This window comes from Capricornis sumatraensis, chromosome 6 (genome assembly GCF_032405125.1).
Source record: "Capricornis sumatraensis isolate serow.1 chromosome 6, serow.2, whole genome shotgun sequence".
NCBI classification, from domain to species: Eukaryota; Metazoa; Chordata; class Mammalia; order Artiodactyla; family Bovidae; genus Capricornis; species Capricornis sumatraensis.
Window position 1 is genome coordinate 112,229,649 of NC_091074.1, and position 17,729 is coordinate 112,247,377.

A 17,729-nucleotide genomic window follows, 5' to 3' on the forward strand; every position below is an offset into this window, starting at 1 on the left:
AGGCTGGTTCTGCTGCAGCACATCTGGCCAGAGGATCTGCATCTCCAAAGCGACACTGATGCTGCCAGGGTATGACCGCAGTTTGAGTGACAGGGTGTAGACCCAACTGACAATGAAGGATAGTGAGGCTCAGAGAGAGTAGGGACCTGCCTAGGGTCACCCAGCTCGACAGCAGGGGCTAAAGAGGGACCGTCCGGCTCCACCGGCCAGGGCTCTGGAATTCACGGGGCAGGCTGGGCTCAGAGCGTCTTTGTGAGACACAGCATACCTGGACTCACCCGGGCTGCCCGCCCCTGCCCATGAATAGTGGGCCTCTTTCCTTCCTGCACCAGGCTGGCGGGCGCACGCCCACAGACGCCCCCTCCCCTGCACACACACTCACACACACTCACACACCCTGCCCGGCCCGGCGGCCCTCCCTGTTTGGGGAAAGTCAACAAGAGCGTTTGAAAAGTCTTTCTGTGTGGAGAATCTGTTTGTATAGGGGGAGGAGACGGAGAGCCAGCCAATAGGTAGAAATATTAATGAAGCTTGTTATAAAGGGCCCATTCACGGCTCTCCAAGTAAATAGGGCTCTTGTCGGGCTGCCATGTTATCTGCCAAGTTCAAGAATGTGGTTTGAAAAAATAGAATTTAAAGGGGTAAGGTGGAGCCTTAAATGGACAGCCTGCTGGAGCTGGAATCAAGGACAGGAGGAGCCTCGGCCGAGGGGCTGGAGGCACAGGGATGCTGGGGCGCTGGGTCTTGGGGTGAGGGGTAAGGGGCTGCCCAGGAAAGGGGCTGCCCAGGAAAGGGGCAGGTGGGAATCACCGTAGTGCAGCGCTCAGGGAGCATCCGTCAACCGTCGTCCACCATCCATCGTCCTCCGGTGTGGAAGGCAGCCTTGGTGTCTGGCCCAGGGCGTGCAGTTCTTCTGTTTGGACTCTGACGTGGTGATGTGGGTCAGGAATGGAGTGTTTCAGTCCCACACCCAAACTCCTCTGGGAATTTTGCTGCTTGGGGTGTTGGTAAGGGGGTCTCTGAGTGGCAGGAGGGGGGCTTCTTAGTAACTCTTAGCCACACTGCATCACAACCCCACAAATCTCATCCAGCTTCTCCCACCCGCTAAATTCTGCTTTGTAGACTGTTACCCAAATAACACATAAGATGGAGCATAAAAGACTCAAACTCTCGGTCCACTCAGCTCACACAGGGTAAACTGGGGGCTCAGAGAAGGAGAGTGATCAACTCAAGGTCGCTCAGCAAGTCTTTAGCAGAATTGGGACTTGCTTCTCTCAGTTTTGTGTTGGACCAGATCCCCAGGACTGCAGATGGTGTCTGGCCTAGAGAAGGTGACTCGGTATTTCAAGCACACAATGTTTTATTTTTAGCCCTCGACTTAAAGCAACGTATAAACAAGGGTTCTGTCTTGTGCCCAATTTGCTCCTGGCCAGCTCTGTAGTCTTGGGCAGGTGACTCTGCCTCTCTGAGCCTTAGCTTCCCTTTCCATTGTAAAATGGGGTTATTTAGACAAACCTCTCCTGTTGAGAAGACTCAAAGAGAGGATGTTGGCCCAGTGCTGTGCCAGGCCCTCGGTGGGTGGCCCGGGACAGTGGCTATGGTGTTTCTTTTTCTGTCCCAGCCTGAGGTATAAGAATAGAATTTCCAGAAGGACTGTTCCCCTGGCCTCTAGGTTTCAAGGTATAGTTTCTGCTCAGGTCCTAGAAGGCTGCCCTGTGTTGAGGGTCACAGGAAGCTTGCAGACTGGGAGTCGGGAGCTTCTGAGAGCACAGCCACACCTGTGTGTGAACTATTGCAAGGGTCTGAGAAAAGGCCCTGCAGGGGACCGGGGCCAGCAGCCGCCCTGAAGGGCAGCGCGGAGTACACCTCTGTCTGACCAGAGTTAACCTATGTGTGGGGAGCATGTTTACACTGGCTTTTCTTTATGAATAAAAAGGGTGAAATTCCTATGAAGCAAAAAGGAAATAATCAATGCAAAACCTAAATGGAAACACTTTGGTAAAGACTCCGCCAGGTGCTTGCTGAGTGACCTTGAACAGTGGGGACTTAAGAACATTGGGGATGCAGGGTGGCAGCAGTGTCCTCTTAAAGGGAGTGCTGTGGGGTGCTGTCACAAGCACAGGTCTGGGGCTCACAGCCCCAGGTTCAAGCCCAGGCTGTGCTCCTCACAGGCTGTGTTACCTTGTACAAATGATGGACCTCTCTGGGCTTCCATTTTTTTGATCTGTACAAGAAAAGAAAAGACAGGGTTAAAGTGTGTGGAGCCCTGGTACATCGTGGATGCTCATTAAATGTCAATTTCCTTTCCTTTCTGGGCCTCTTGGCAGGCCAAGGGGAAGCGTCTGACAGGTCTCACCAGCCAGACCTGAGAGACACTCGGCCTGCAGGCCCCAGCACTCACAGAGCCTGATGGTGACTATGTCTGCATAGCCCTTTACAGTTTGCAAAGCACTTGTCTACTCCCCTTTAGAGCCTCGCAAAAGTCCCGTGAGGTGAGTAGGGCACTGCTTACTCCTTACTGCATTAAGACTAGGAGAAGGTGAAAGACTCAAACCCAGAGCTCATAGACTGGGCCCAATGTCTCTTCATTCCTTCGCAAATATTGGTTGAGGATTATGTGCCAGGCATGGGGGATGCAATAGTGAGTAAGACTAGCCATAGAGGAATGGATGACTATTGGATGAGTGGATGACAGGTGGATGATGGATGGATGATGTTTGGCTGATGGATGGATGGTGGTTGGATGATGAATGGATGGTGGATGGATGATAGATGGACACGTAAAGGAAGGAAGAATGACAAATTTCTTGAGGGCAGGATTCCTGTCTCTCCTTTTCACCACTGGGCCCTCAATACTGAGGATGGTGCCTGACGATGAGGAGGAGCAAAAACTTGTCACATGGTATCTTCTTTGGTGGTATGGACTCAAGAAACAGGCTACACACCTTTCTAGCTGTGTGATCAAGGGGAAGTTACTTAACCTCAGGGTGCCTCAGTTTCCTTATCTGTAAAATGGGACTAACTATAGGTTATTGTGAGGATTAAATGAGTTAACACATGTAATGCTCTAAGAACAGGACAAGCTGGTGCTCAGTAAGTACCACGTAAGCTTTGATCACTTTTATTTTTCTGGTTTGACTCCTGAATTCCCTTCTGTCTCCTTGCTTAGTCACTTCAGTCATGTCCAACTCTTTGCGACCCTATGGACTATAGCCTGCCAGGATCCTCTGTCCATGGGGATTCTTCAGGCAAGAATACTGGAGTGGGTTGCCATGCCCTCCGCCAGAGGAATCTTCCTGACCTAGGGACTGAACCTGCGTCTCTTAAGTCTCCTGCATTAGCAGGCGGGTTCTGGTGATAGACTCTCAAGATAGGACTCTGGGTGCCCTGCCCAGGACGCCTCCTAGTAGAAGCATCTATTTAGGCTGCAGTTCAGAGAGAGGAGATCTTGGGTCCAAACTGGGTCAGAGAAGTCCAGGGTGCACATTCCCCTGGGGCCAAGGACAGGGCTGGTCCCTGGCTAAAGGAGGCAGTACAGCAGGATGGTCAGAGCTTTGGGCTGGGAGTGGAAGAGTCATGTGTCCATTCCGGCCCTGCCATGGCCCTCCCCCTGGGTCTCCCCAGTTAGATATCCAGAGAGATCGACTGCTGTGAACCAGTTGAGTCGCTGACTGAGGAAACACGAATTAAGCTATCTTCGGCTCCTCATCCTCAATTTTCCTCTCTTTGAATGGATTTTTCCGGATTGGAAAAACTGAGCCTTTGCTAGCCTTGGAACACACACGCGCTCTCTCGCGCAGCCGAAATGCTGTGTCAGCGGCAGCTAGTGGTTGAGGATGGCTCCAGATGGAGCGCTCATTAACGCCCCTGAGCAGGGCTCAGGGTCCCCCCGGGTCACCTCCCCGGAGCACACAGGCTGAGCTTTCTCTCTGAGGGCTGCCGACAGTCCCACCTTGTCCCAGCCCTGCGATTTATAGGAGCCCGTGGTTGACACAAGTTCCCGCTCGGCGTGGGCCCGTGGGCCCGTGGGCTCCACTGGACGCCAAGAGCCACAGCTCCCGCCCGCCTGCCCCTCACTCTGTAAGTGAGTCACTGGGGTTTGGAGTGGGCCACCCTAGGGGTGGCTCCTTGTTGGAATAAGACAGTCACCTTCGAACAGAGCAGGCAAAGACAGCATGCCAAACCCTTAGCTTGGCAAAGCTTCTGCCCAGAGGGCACCAAGGCACCTCCTTCCAGCCAAGGAATTGCAGGCACTCAGGCTGGCATAGCCCTGTAAGAGCCACGAGCCCAACAACTCCGGATTGAGACAGAGGCTCGACCAGAGAGGGGAGCCGACGCGGCCACGGTGCACAGCAAGTCAATGGCAGGGCTATTAACAGAACCCTGGAGACCCAGTTCCTGGGCATCTCCTGCTCCCCTAAAGGAAAGGAAGCAGCTGAGGGCCTTTCTGGCTGCCAAAGCTGACCCCTGCCTGGTCTTCTGAGAGCCAAGTGGGCACCTGGACCTCTGGTTTTAGGGACAGATTCCTGGGTCTCCCAAGCTTCCAGGGGAGCCGATGCGATGCCCCTTTGATATGACAGGAGGAGAAAGGGATGGGTGTGGAAGAAAGCCTTGGGCTTTGCAGTTGGGCACAGCTGGGGCCTAACCTTGGCTCTGTTGGTTCCCAGCAGGAGAAGCGCAGGCAACTTGCTTAACTTCCTCTGAGGCTCTGCCTCATCTACACAACATGGCAACTTGTCACCTACGTGGTGGGTCGTGATGTCAAGTGTTTGGCACACAGTGGGCACTTAACAAAATGTTGCAATGAGTCCTGCTCCAGCTGGCTTGGGCAGCCTGAGTGGAGAGCAGGACGGGGACAGGCCCTGGGCTTTTTAGGTGATGGGGCGCCACCCAGGTGCTATGCAGATTTCCTCTTGGCACAGGCAGGAGAGCCCTGGGGTTGAAAGCCTGGTGGCCAGCTTGGGTCACCAACCTGCAGAATCGGTGGGAAAGTCTCAGCGTTCTTTTGGACTCAGGCTCCCTATCTATGAAATGGGTGTTGAAATAGAGGACTAAGGATGCTATGGCAAACCCCAGGCTGCCCTAGCTGGCAGAGTATGGGCCACACCCATCCCGGGCCTGCTTCCTGCCAAAATGAGTGCTGTCTCCGGAGGTGGAGAGTCCACCCAGGGCAACCAAGACAGGAGGTGGGTGAGCGGGTGGTAGGAAGAAAGGGACGGGACCAGACTGAGCCTGGTAGAGCAGGGCTACTGTCTCAGGTCCCCAGGCTGGTCGGATCATTCAAAAGGCTGGTGAGATCATCCAAGAGGGCCCGTCTTCTTGGGCCAAGCCCAGGTACTCAGCAGTGGGGAGAGGGCCCCAGCCCTTCCCTCTGACACTGAACATCCTGGGCTGCAGCCACTCTGGCTCGGGGCTCGGACCCACTCCCCTGTATTAGGTCCAAGCAGCCTGCAGAGCCTCCAGGAAGCAGCGGACACTCCAGAAGGCCGGGGGCCTGGCGAATCAGGCTGCCAGAGGCCCCTCTGCTGTGCAATGAAGGCCTCCCTGCTGCAGAGTCACCGTCCCACAGTGCAACTCCACGCCTGCCATCTCCCCCGGCTCAGAAACTCTCACTGGCTCCCCAGCCCGGAACCAGCTTTGGGTCCTGGTGTCTCCGTAGCTCACAGAAGAACTTCAGGGTCCCAGAAGCCTTGACCCGCCAGGTGCCAAACATCAGCCATGTACTGCTTGTCAGGGGAGAGTTCTGGAGTTTCATCAGATTCACATAAAGAGCCACCGCCCCATGGGCTGAAGTCCAGGCTCTTGGTCAGCATTCAAGGCTCTCCCCAAGCTGGCCCCAGGTCTCCACATCTGCCCCTTCTTGTCCCCTGACTCCACTCCCTGCCCTCCCTTCCTCATCTCCCCTCCTGGAAGTTTTCCCAGCTGCTGGCCCTCCTCCCAAGCCCCAAAGCATCACTGAGGCCCCTCCTTCGCAGTTTGTTCTCTGAATTGTCCTCTCCTCCACACGTAGCTTTCACGGGGCTTAAAGCTGGCCCTCCCCGCCCAGACCTTTGCAGTAGCCTCTTGTCCACTTGCCCTTCTGTCCACTTCTTGTCCACTTCTCTCTGCCTGCCCAGCCGACCAGCCAGCGCTGCTGGGTCACTCTCCCCAACTCCCTAGAACTATTCTCTGTCCCAGGTGAGTTGGATGATACGGCAGAGGTGGGACGGAGAAGGAGGAAGAGGAGCAGGCAGAGGAGGCGGTGGAAGCAGAGAAGGAAAGGCAGAAACCAGAGAGAATCAGGGAAGGAGACGGAAAGGCCTTGGACTGGAGAAAGAAATGCAGCGCGATCAAAAGCGAGGCAGAAGCAGGGGGAGATACTTGGAGAGACTGACAAGGAAAAGGGAGGGGGAAGACAGGGAGACAGGACGTCGAGACAGCAGAGCTATAGCGTGAGACGCAGAAAGAGGCGGAATGAGGCAGAGCAAGGTCGGCACAGACAGGGACAGACAAATACAGAGACTGCGGCCAGAAAGGACTGGAGCCAGAAGCCAGGCAGAGCGAGAAAAGGAGACTGAGGCTGGGGGAGCCCTTGGCCGGCACTAGAGAAATGGCTTTCTAGCGCCTTCCTGTGCCGGATCCTGGCCCTCCTCCCCTTCTCTGAGCAACTGATCCTCACTGGGGAGCAAAGGAGCAGGGTCTGGTACACGATCCTGCCACCTGTTGGCTCCCCACCCTCCCACACTGGAGGCTCGTGGTCCGGCTCGTGGTCCAAGCCCCACGTGAGAGGCTCACCCATCATCGCCCGCTGGCCCTTAGGAAGTGACCCTGGGCTGGGCTGGGGAGCACTGCAGTGTTAAGAACCTCCAGAGTTATCCAACTGGCTGCCAGGTAAGCTGTGTGATACTGGCCCAGGACCTTAACCTCTCTCGGCCTCTGGAAAGTCAAAGGGCAGATTCAGTGTTGTCTGCGAGAGAGATTGAGAAGGTTTGTGTTATACCCTCCCAACCTACCTGCTCCTGACACCCTCTCAACCCCGGTCCCACTTGAGGCTGATCTTGTTTCACCGTATCTATGACCACCACTCTGGAAGGTGGGAGAAGAAAGAGTTGGGGTGAAAGCTCTGGCCATTTCTTTGGGGAGCACGCGGCCCAGGGCTGATCTCATGTTCCGGCCACGTTGGCCTCTGCCTTGGCATCTGAGACGGGAGTTAAGTTACCTGTTGTCAGAAAGAGTCTGGTTAACTGTTCTTTGCCCAGGAGGATCGCTGGTCCTTGCAAAGCCAGGGTCCTATTGCTTGGCAGGAGTAAGGAAGAACAACAAAAATAATAATAGTAATGATGGCTAGCATCCAGTGAGCTCTCACCTGCTACCTTGCTGAGCATCATACATCCTGGTCTAAGTCACAAGACCATATGACATGGGCACTCTGATTATCCCCTCTGATAGCTGGGGAAACTGAAGCTTAGGGCCAGTAAACGGTGGTGACTTTCAACTCCAGGCAACCTGACTTCAGAGCACTCTTATCCCTTTAAAGGATTTGACAAGAGTGACACCCTCTTTGACACCACCCCTATCAAGGCAACACTTCTGCGTGTCCAGCCCTGGGCTGGGGACCAGAAGACAGGATCCAGCAGCCCCAGTCTTAAGTGCTCATCATCCAGAGGGAGGTGGCTCAGACAATAAAGAGTCCGCCTGCAATGCAGGAGACCCAGGTTCGATCCTGGGGTCAGGAAGATCCCCTAAAAAATGGCTACCCACTCAGTATTCTTGCCTAGAGAATTCCATGGACAGAGGAGCCTGGTGGGCTGCAGTCCATGGGGTTGCAAAGAGTCAGACATGACTGAACAACTAACACCTTCTCTTTTTCACCCAATGGGAGAGAAGACAGTTACCCAGTGGACAGAGGACATGCCCGTTAGTGAGTTCCTACTACATGACAACTTCTGTAGTATGCAGTTGGAGTATGGGCTCGGCCTGGGTTTGAACTCGTGATGTACAGCTTATCAGCTGTGTGACCTTTGGCAAGTTGCTTAGCCTCTCTGTGCCTCAGTTTCCTCATCTGTAAAATATTTCCCTGTTTTGCTGTGAGAATGAAAGATACTGATTCTTAGAGGGGGTCTTGGAGCTGCGTCTGACATGTGCCAAGGGCTTAGGCCTGTTACACACCATCTTCTCCATCACCATCATCATCACCTTCTTTGTTTTCTTAAAAAAAATGTATTTATTTGGCTGCCTTGGGTCTCAATTGTGGTGCATAGGCTCCAGGGTGCACAGGCTCAGTAGTTGCGGCGCTCCGGCTAAGTTGCCCTGTGGCACGTGGAATCTCAGTTCCCCGACCAGGGATTGGACCCGCATCCCCTGCTTTGGAAGGTGGATTCTTAACCACTGGACCACCAGGGAAGCCCCCCATCACCTTCTTTATCGGCACTTTTTGGAGACCATCCTGTTTAGTCATCCCCTAGCTTAGGGTGATTGGTTGCTATGATTATCCCCATCTTACAGATGAGGAAACTGAGACTCAGAAAGGTAAAATGACCTGCAGTAAGTTAGTAAAAGGCTGAACTAAGATTTGAACCCACAACTATCGAAACATGGCCTGTGTTTTTCTCCATCTTTATTGTGTCAGAGAAAAAACTGACTTCCTTGTTTTTTTCTTCCTTCTCCCTCCCTCCCTTCATTTCTTTTCTTTTTCTCTCTGTCTTTGTTTCCTTTATTCAGGGAATATTTATTGGGCATCTTCTACATGCCAAATCCTGTGCCGGGGCTGGAATTCTTGTGCTGACCCTGGAGACCAGAGAAATGTTTTCTGCTCTGTTCTTATTGGCTGGACCCGGGCCTCCTCCCACCTCCGGCTGTAGCTGTGAAGCGAAGAAAGCTTGGCCTGGTCCCCAAAAGGTGGGCAGGGGGCAGGCCTGGGAGGCTTCGGGTGGGGAGGTAGGCTCCCTGTGTGCACACTGCCTCTCTCTGCATCGCACTGGCTCTATTTACCTTTATGAGAAAGTGCGCTTGTCCAGCCCTGGCTTCATGAGGTCAGGCCTCACCTGGTGGAGCCTGCGAAAGGGTGTCTGGGAGAAAAGGGCAGACCATGGGCGGCACAGAAAGAGCTGACTCAAAGCGCAGGAAACAGACGCCTTTACCAAGGTCTGCTTGAGCCTGTGGGGGTCCCAGGGCCCAGAGAGAGAGGAGCTTGGACCAGTCCTTACCCCTCCATGAGGTGGAATGCGGAGTGTGAAAGAGGGGTTGCCAAGTCCTCCAACATGAGTCATCTCAGCTCCAATCATCAGCCCTCTGCCCATACATTCCTTCCTTCTAGAAGCTTCTCAGCCTGATTCCAGGGTCCTGTGCTGGATTCCACAACCCCTTGAGCCCCCACTGATCGTTTGTCTTGTGAACTGGAACTGCCTGGTTATTTGCCTGCCCCGTTCTCACATCTGGGTTTTCACACTTCTGTTTTCCTCCTTGGAGCCCTCTGCCAGCTTCGCTCACTCACCTCATCCAGCCTCTTTTCAAATGTCAGCTCCTCAGAGGAGTCTTCCCTGACCACCCTATCTAATCTAGCCTTGCGGTGATTTTAAAATCATGGCTGCAAATGCTCCAATTCTCTCCCTAGCAAGAGGTGGGGGTCTCTGTCCCTTCTCTTTGATCCTGGGTGGACTTGTATCTGTTTTGATCCATTGTGTATGATGGAAGCGACACCAGGAAATTCTGAGGCTGGGTTGTAGAAGGCCATGAAGCTTCTGCCTTTTTGCTAAAACACTTGTTTTGAGAGCTCTGGGCCACCATGGAAAGTCCAACCACCCTGAGGCCACTGGGCTGTGAGGAAGACCAAGCCACCTGGAGAGGTCATGGTCGGGGAGTAGCCATCCTGGCCAAGCCCACTTTTTTGTTACCTTTAAGTTAATGCACCAGATACATTGTTTAGCCTCTTAGTGCTGCTATGTCTTCAAATTACTGCAAGCTTGGTGGCTTAAAATAATGCAAATGTGTTCTCTTAACACTTTTGGAGTCGAGTCCCAAATGGGTCTCATCGGGCTAAAGTCAAGATGCTGGCCAGGCTGCATTTCTTCTGGAGACTCTGGGGGAGATCCTTGCCTTTTCCAGTTCTTGGAAGCTGCCTGCATTCCTCAGCTCATAGTCCCTTTCTCCAACTTCAAGGCCAGCAGCATAGCATCTTCTAATCTCTCTATGTCCCCTGCTTTCATTGTCATGCGTCTTTCTCTGACTTTCCATTGGCCCCATCTGAGTGACCAAGGATACTCTTCCCACTTCAAAATTCTGAAGTTAATCACACCTATAGAGCCTCTTTTTTTTTTTTTTTTTTTTTTTACCACCTAAGGTAGCCTATTCATTGGTTCCAGGATGAGGACGTGGACATCTTTGGTCAAGAGCGGGGCGCTGGGGTGCCTGCCACACACGTGAATGGAGATGCTTCCAGGTGAGCCCGGCCCCTACCTCTTCGAGCTCCCACAGCCGTCTGAGTCTTCCCAGTCCAGACCCCGGACCTCAAGGAACTGAGACAAGCCTTCAGCTTGTCTGGTTGTTATGTGAGTCACTCTGCTTGCAATTGTTTTTCACACACCAACTGATAACTTTAACAAGCCTCAAGATTCTCATCATATTCAAAACACTTCGCCTACTTTGGTGTTTTTCACAATGCTTATAAAATTATACATTTATGGGTTTCCTTCCTTCTTTTCTGTCTTCCCCAACAAATATAAGGTCAGGGGAATTAATGCTTGTTGCTATGTAAACAACACCCAACCTTGCCTTCTAGATATTTGTTCAACAAATTCAAGTCACCTCCCATCAGACTAAGTTCTCTGAGATTTAAAACCAGTCTTTCTTGATAATCACTGGTTTCCCAAAACCCCAAGTGGGTCCCAGCACAGGGAAGGGAAGGGGTTCAGCACAGCTTGAACAATTGACTTTCTTTTCTTAATCCACCCCACTCCTCCCTGAGAATCAGGAAGTCGAAGGGGACTTGGAAGTCACCTCTGAGTTCAGTTTTCTGGGGCTCACAAACTCAGCTGCCTTCAGGGGCCAGCTGGGAACCTATTAAACCAGGCCGCTTGAACTGTCAGGTAGCTGGGAGTGCTGAGGTCTGTGGCCAACTGGAAATCGCCTTACCACCCAAGGTATTTTTTTTTGAAGGTGGACATATGGACAGCCAATCGAAACATCTCTTGTCTTCTTATTCTCCTGCCCGTTCCTGGTCCCCTCGTCCATTCCCTGCACCTCCTTGCCCTGTCCTGTGCCCTCAGGAGGCTGACCTCTGGGGGCTGCATGGTCTCACCTTGGCTCCCTCGTCCCCTAACTTCTGAGTGGGTTTGGTTTTGGGGGGAACCCGATACAAGGGCAGGAGGAGAGGCTGGGGTGTTTGCTCCCTCTCTGCCCCCACCGCTGGAACTTTGCAATGGTGGCTTTCCTGCTGTAGCTCCCGCTTGGCTTCACTAGCCTGTTCCCTCCCCTCGTGCCTTCAGAATCAGATGGCAAGGGCTTCTCACTGTCCCAGGTGCTCCACCAGCCCTGGCTGAGTCCCACAACCTAGCCCAATCCTCTGTGGATGACTTGTTTTGAATATTTCCACTGAGAGGTTCCATTCTATTTTTTTTTTTTTAATCAGGGTCACTAGTAGCAGCATCGCTAGCTATCAGCTACTTGGTCTGTTTGCCGGGAGCATTGAATACTCTCTCAGTTGACCCCTGTTGTAGCGTGTGCTGCCTCCTGCCAGAATCCTGAGTGTGACAACATCTGTAGACCTCATTTGGCCCTGGGTTCTGATCCAAGCCCCTAACCAGGCCAGAAGTTTCCCCTTCAGCCTCTGCCAAGGAGTCATTGATTTCTGCTGTCCTCCCCCCACCCCCAGCCCCACCCTGGCCAGGCCTGGCTGTTCACCACCCTGTTTTCACCCTCTGTACGTTGTTTGAAAACTCAAGTTCCTTTTCAGCATGGGGTGAAATGTCCCTCTGGAGCCTTCCCCAAAACCACCCAGACAGCGTGGACTCATACGGGATGGCCCTTCAAGGGGCTGTCTCCCTGCACTCAGGCGACTCTGCTTCAGGTCAAAATCCCCCGGTACTTCTCCTGGGCCTCAGAGGACCTCCCCTGCCCCAACGTCACATCTGTGCCACACAAACACACAACGTTGATTTTGTTCCTGGGTTTTGGAGGCCAAGAAGAGAGTGAAACATGTCCCTCCTCGGGCTGGACTGGGTCTTTTGGTAAGTTACTGAGTCACATTTCCACTAACAGACAGATTTAATGAGCTTTGGAGACAATTTCCTTATACACTTGGCTTTCATCAATGGTGGTCAACCAGTTCCGCAGAGCCTTAAAGCAGGAGGGAAGTGAGCAGGGCACAACCTTTGAAGGAATGACATAGCCCAGGGCTCTATCCCTGGCTTGGGAAGATCCTCTGAAGAAGGAAATGGCAAACCACTCCAGTACTCTTGCCTGGGAAATCCCATGGACAGAGGAGCCCAGTGGGCTACAGTCCATGGGGTCACAAAGAGTCAGACATGACTGAGTGACTAACACTTACTTACTTAAGGATACAACCTAAACTAGAACCAAATGGGCCCAAGATGACAGACAAGTCAACTTCCACTAGACCCCGAGCCTCGGTACACGCTCACTGTAACACATCAGCGAGCTAAGCGACACAGCCGCAGGCGCCACGACAGTTCCAAGCTGACCTTCAGAGATCAAAAAGTGGGTGGTGGCCCGATTGCTGGAAATCTCTACCCCTTCCCCCCAACAGTTGGAATAATCCTCCCACTCATTAGCCTAGGAAATTACCCAGCCCATAAAAGCTAACCACAGCACACCATGAGGCTGCCCTCGCCTCCCGAGATGGCCCACACTCTGTGGAGTGTGTTTCTCTCTAAATAAATCCGCTTCTTACCTGTCACTTTGTCTCTCACTGAATTCTTTCTGTGATGAGACATAGAGAACCTGAGCTTCATTAAGTTCCGAAAGCAGGTGTGTGATCTCAGTTGGAAGACCGTGGTTTGAGTCCCAGCACATGGGCCCAAGTAACAATCTGAAGTGAACATTTCATCCTGATCTTCTTCACTTGGTCCCCCAATAACAAGGCAAGACTGTCTGGATCCCATCACTGTCCAAGTTGTTCTGCCATGGCCCAGCCAAAGTTGGGGGAGTATAGCTCTGGACCCTGGTACTCTGTCCAGGTACCCAAAAGTCTCTATCCCTCTTTGGGTCTATTTTTTTTTCTTTTGAAAAATTTAGATTGGATGGTTTAGACAAAAGCTGAAGTCTGACATCCTCTGTATCGGGGTCTTCTTTTCCACAGCACTTGACCCCAATGGTAGGGTCCCTTTACCAGAGTGATGACCCAGCTAACGCTGTCTCCCTAGTAGGCTGTGGGCTCCACCCTATTAGAAACCTTTGTGCATCCCCTGATGACAGTAGGAACTCAGTAAATATTGGTTAAATGAATGACTGCCTGATTGAATTTTAAAATATCACTTTCAGTTCAGCATATGTATAGTCCAGCTCAGCTCCAAGATCACCTGGGGATTCTGTGCTGGCCCCTAGCCTAAAATGAGACACTGAAGAGCTTCCTTGAACAATTGTTTTTTTTTTTTTTTTTTAAGAGTATCCTTTTTTCCTTGCGGCCCATGTGGCTGCCAGGCCCCCTTAAATGCCCCAGGAATATTCCTCCGAGGCTGCTCTGGTGGAACAGCCCAGAACTCTGTGAGGAGCTGCCTTAGGTTGCTTTTTTTTTTTCTTCCTGCTACCTCCTAATATTAACCTGGCGCTGGGCCCCCGGCCCCCACGCAAGGATGGGAGGCCCTGGATGGAGCCAGAAAACAGATCCATCTGGAAATAGAAAAATAATCCCAACACTAGCGGTTTTGTCCGGCCTCCCCAGTGGGGTGTGGAGTAGGCCCATGAAAGGGGCTTTGAGGGCTGGTGGGTGAGGGCCGTGGCTGGGAGCGCCTCGGCACATGGCATCAGCTGGGTGCCCAGGCCCCCAGGGCAAGGGGACAGGCCTGCAGGGATCGGGAACTGTGTCATAGCTGCCTCTGGGGCCAGCCAGGACTCCACAGGGGTCTGGCCCAACCTTGAAACTGCGTGCCCTAGAGTGAGTGACTCGGGTTTTCAAGGCTATGTCGCCCCTATGTTTCAAATGGGGATTATAAGACCTACGCCTAGGAACTGAGCCCGTGGCCACAGCAGCCCGCACGGCGCCTGGGGTAGAGGAAGGGCTGGACAAATGGCAGCTCCAGTAGTTACTGTAATTTCTGACTTTAGGAGGTGTGGTGTCAAAGCCTTCTGCCCACTCACAGGGTGACCTTGGGAGAGCCCACCTGGCCTCTGTCTTCCCATCTGGGCACTGGGCCGTGGCCCAGAGCCCTGCGGTCCTGGGAGCCAGAGAGATGAGGTCCTCAGCGTCTGCCCCAGGACAGAAGGAGGTGCTTCCCTCCCACAGGGAGCCCACCTGTGTGCACAGCGCCTGCGCGGAGGACTCAGAAGTGGCTGGAAGCTCCCCACGGCCCGTTGCCAGCTTCCTAGGAGAGCCCGTGAGCATCCCTGGGCCTCTGCTGGTTGCTCTCATTCTTTCCATGATTTGGGAGAGGCTGGACATTGGCAGGGAGGTGCTGCCCGCAGAGACTCCAAGTGCCTGGGATGGGGGCAGACGGAGTCGCCGGCGGGCCCCCAGCAGCTCCTGCTGCCTGCTGACCTTGTAGGAGTCTGTGAAAGCAGGAACCCTGGGTCTGGGTTTATTTTCACCATGCTTGGTACGTTCTTAGGCAAGTTAGATCTTTCCTTGTTATTGTGTCCCCTTCACTCTCTCATTCAATCAGCAAACACGTATTGAGTATCGCTTGTATTCCAGGCTCTGTTCTTGTCATCAGAAATATCAATGAATGACGACATATCTATCCTCCTTGGGGGCAGGAGATGGGAGGGGAGCACTGAAGAGGCAGCGAGCTGGGGTAAGACGAGGTGACGCTTTTGGACAGGCTGAGTGTGCAGTGCCCATGGGACAGCTGGGGGGGCCTCCCGGGAGGTGGGTAGATGGCTGCGAAGCCCGTGGAAGCCAGTTGTGCTAGAATCAGAGCAGTGGAGGGAGGAAGGCGCTGCCGGCCTCAGCCTCCCCACTCCCCACAGCCCTCTGCGCGGGCGATGACAGTGCGGATGGCAGGGATGACGGTAAGCATCTATCAAAGGCTTACTCAACACCAGGCAGGCCCCCTGTCAAGTGATTTGCAAATCGCCATTCATTATCAGAACAACCCTGGGGAATGAGTCTGATCACCCCTATTTTCAGAAAGAATTGAAGCTGAGAGGTGAGTGTCTTTGACCAGGTTCCCCGGAAACAAAACCTGAGGCAGAGAGACCAGATGTGTGGTTTAGGGCTGAAACCTGGAAGGGGTGAGGCTGGGGCAGGGCAGGGAAGGAAGGGATGAGGGCGGCCTCGGGGCAGGGCAGGGGAGGAAGGGGTGAGGGCGGCCCTGAGGGCAGGGCAGGGGAGGAAGGGGTGAGGGCGGCCCTGGGGGCAGGGCAGGGGAGGAAGGGGTGAGGGCGGCCCTGGGGGCAGGGCAGGGGAGGAAGGGAAGAGGGCGTGGGCTCTGCAGCAAGAGCAGCATGGCGGGCCCTGGCGGACTTCTGTATCTGAGTCTCGGGCGCTGGCCTCCACGGGCCGGCCTCTGGAGGAGACTGCCGCCTCGCGTTCTTTGGGCCGGGCACACCGCAGGCGGAGGGGGCAGCCTGTAGTGACGGGACCTGAGCTCGCCAGGCTGCAGCTCTGGGGGCTTCTGGGGGTCATCGGGGGTCTGAGTAGGAGAGGCCCTCCTGGCTGAGGCTCAGCCTGGGTCTGCCAGCTCCTCTCCTGCCTGTCCTTGGTGTGTGATGGTGGGTGTGCATGTGTGACTGTGTGTGGCTGTACGTGACTATGTGTGTGTGACTGTGTGTGACTGTATGTGTGTGTGACTGCGTGTGTGTAGCTGTGTGTGTGCCTGTGTGTGTCCTCCTTTCTCTCCTTGGCCCACGACCCTCCGTATCTCTCCTTCATTCTCTCGGCCTGTAACTCAGAGCCTCTGACCCTTCTCTTGCTCTCCTCCTGTGCCGTTTCTCTTCTCTCTTGAAGACCTGCCTTTCTCCCCATGCCACCTGTCTTGCTCTTTGCTACCTTTTCCCACCATCTTCTCTCCTTGCGGACGCCTGTCTTCTCTCTCTCCACTTCTCGTCCGGCTTTGCTCTCCTATCTGTCCGTCTCTGGATTCTCTCTCTCTCTTTGTCTTCTCCCACTTCTGTGTCTCGGTGCCTCTGCCTCTTCCCTGTTTCTCTCCCGTTTCTGTCCACAGCGGGGGCTGATCCTGGGGACTGGGGGCTAGGAGAACTGGCAGGGTATTGCAATAAGGCCAGAAGGGTGACAGGCAGGACCACGGGGGTCTTGCTGCCTTGGGGAGACAAAGATGCCTTGAGGTGATCTCCTTGCCAGGCAGCCCTCGTTCCCCTCCTGAAGGCCAGAGTGTGTGTGCATGTGTGTGGCTGTGGATGTTCCGGGGGTTGGGGTTTTGGAAGAGCTGAGAGCTGGAGCTGCTTGATATGAAGTCTCATGTGAGCTCAGAGAGGAGACGAGGGTCCCAGAGGGGAAAGAAAGAGACAAGGAGAAGGGGAAAGTTGGCCTTGGTGGGACCTTGGGTGGGTGGGAAAGCCTTAAAGCCTTAAAGCATATGTTCCATGGAGTCCTTGGGAAGGCTGGACACGACACATTGGAATCCTATCTTCCTGTGTTCAGAGCATGCCACACACACACACACACACACACACACACACACACACACACAGTGTGTGTCAGGTGTGGTGGGAGAGTGCCAGACTGGCCTCTGCAGCTGGGAAGAAAGGAGCCAGGAGATGCAGCCACTTCTTTTTTCACCTTTATTGAGATATAATTGACATATAACATTGTATAGTTTAAGTTATAGAATGTAATGATTTAATATATGTATATCTTGATTACGGTGGTAAATTTAGTTAATGGATCCATCACTTCACATAATTACAATTGTTTTGTGTGTGTAAGATGGGAACTTTGAAGATTTACTCTCTTTGCAACTTTCAAATAATTCAGTATAATCTGACTAGCGTCTCTCTACTGTCCATCACATCTCCAAGTATTCATCTGATGACCAGAAGTCTGGGCTTTCTGACCACCTTCGTCCATTTCCCCTCTCCCCATCCCCTGCCTCTGGCAAACACCAATCTGTTCTTTATTTCTGTGAGTTGGGTTTTTAAGATTCCACATGAAAGTGAGATCATGCAGTATTTCTCTTTCTCTAACATATTTCATTCACCAGAATGCCCTTGAGGTCCACCCATGTGGCTGCAAATGGATTTCCTTCTTTTTTCCCTGTTGAATAATATTCCACGGTACAAGTAGAGATGTCACCACTTCTGATTGGCTTGTGTCTGACCCCACCCCCAGCCATCCTTCAGCTGCGATTCCAGACCAGAGGCCACTCGGACAGCAGCCTTTGGCCACCTCTGTTCAAGATGGTAGGAAGGGTTCAATAGCGGACAAAGACACGAGCATGCTAGAGCCCCAGCTGGAGATTGTGATCATCATCACCAGGGAATCAGCACCCGGCCCAATGCTTGTATTTTCAGCTGGGGAATCAGGGCCTGGAGGAGGCAGATGGGGGCTTTGGGGGTTTGGTGAACAGACTTAATCAAGGTCTCATAGTAAGTTGTGGTCGTCCATGGCCAGAAGTCAG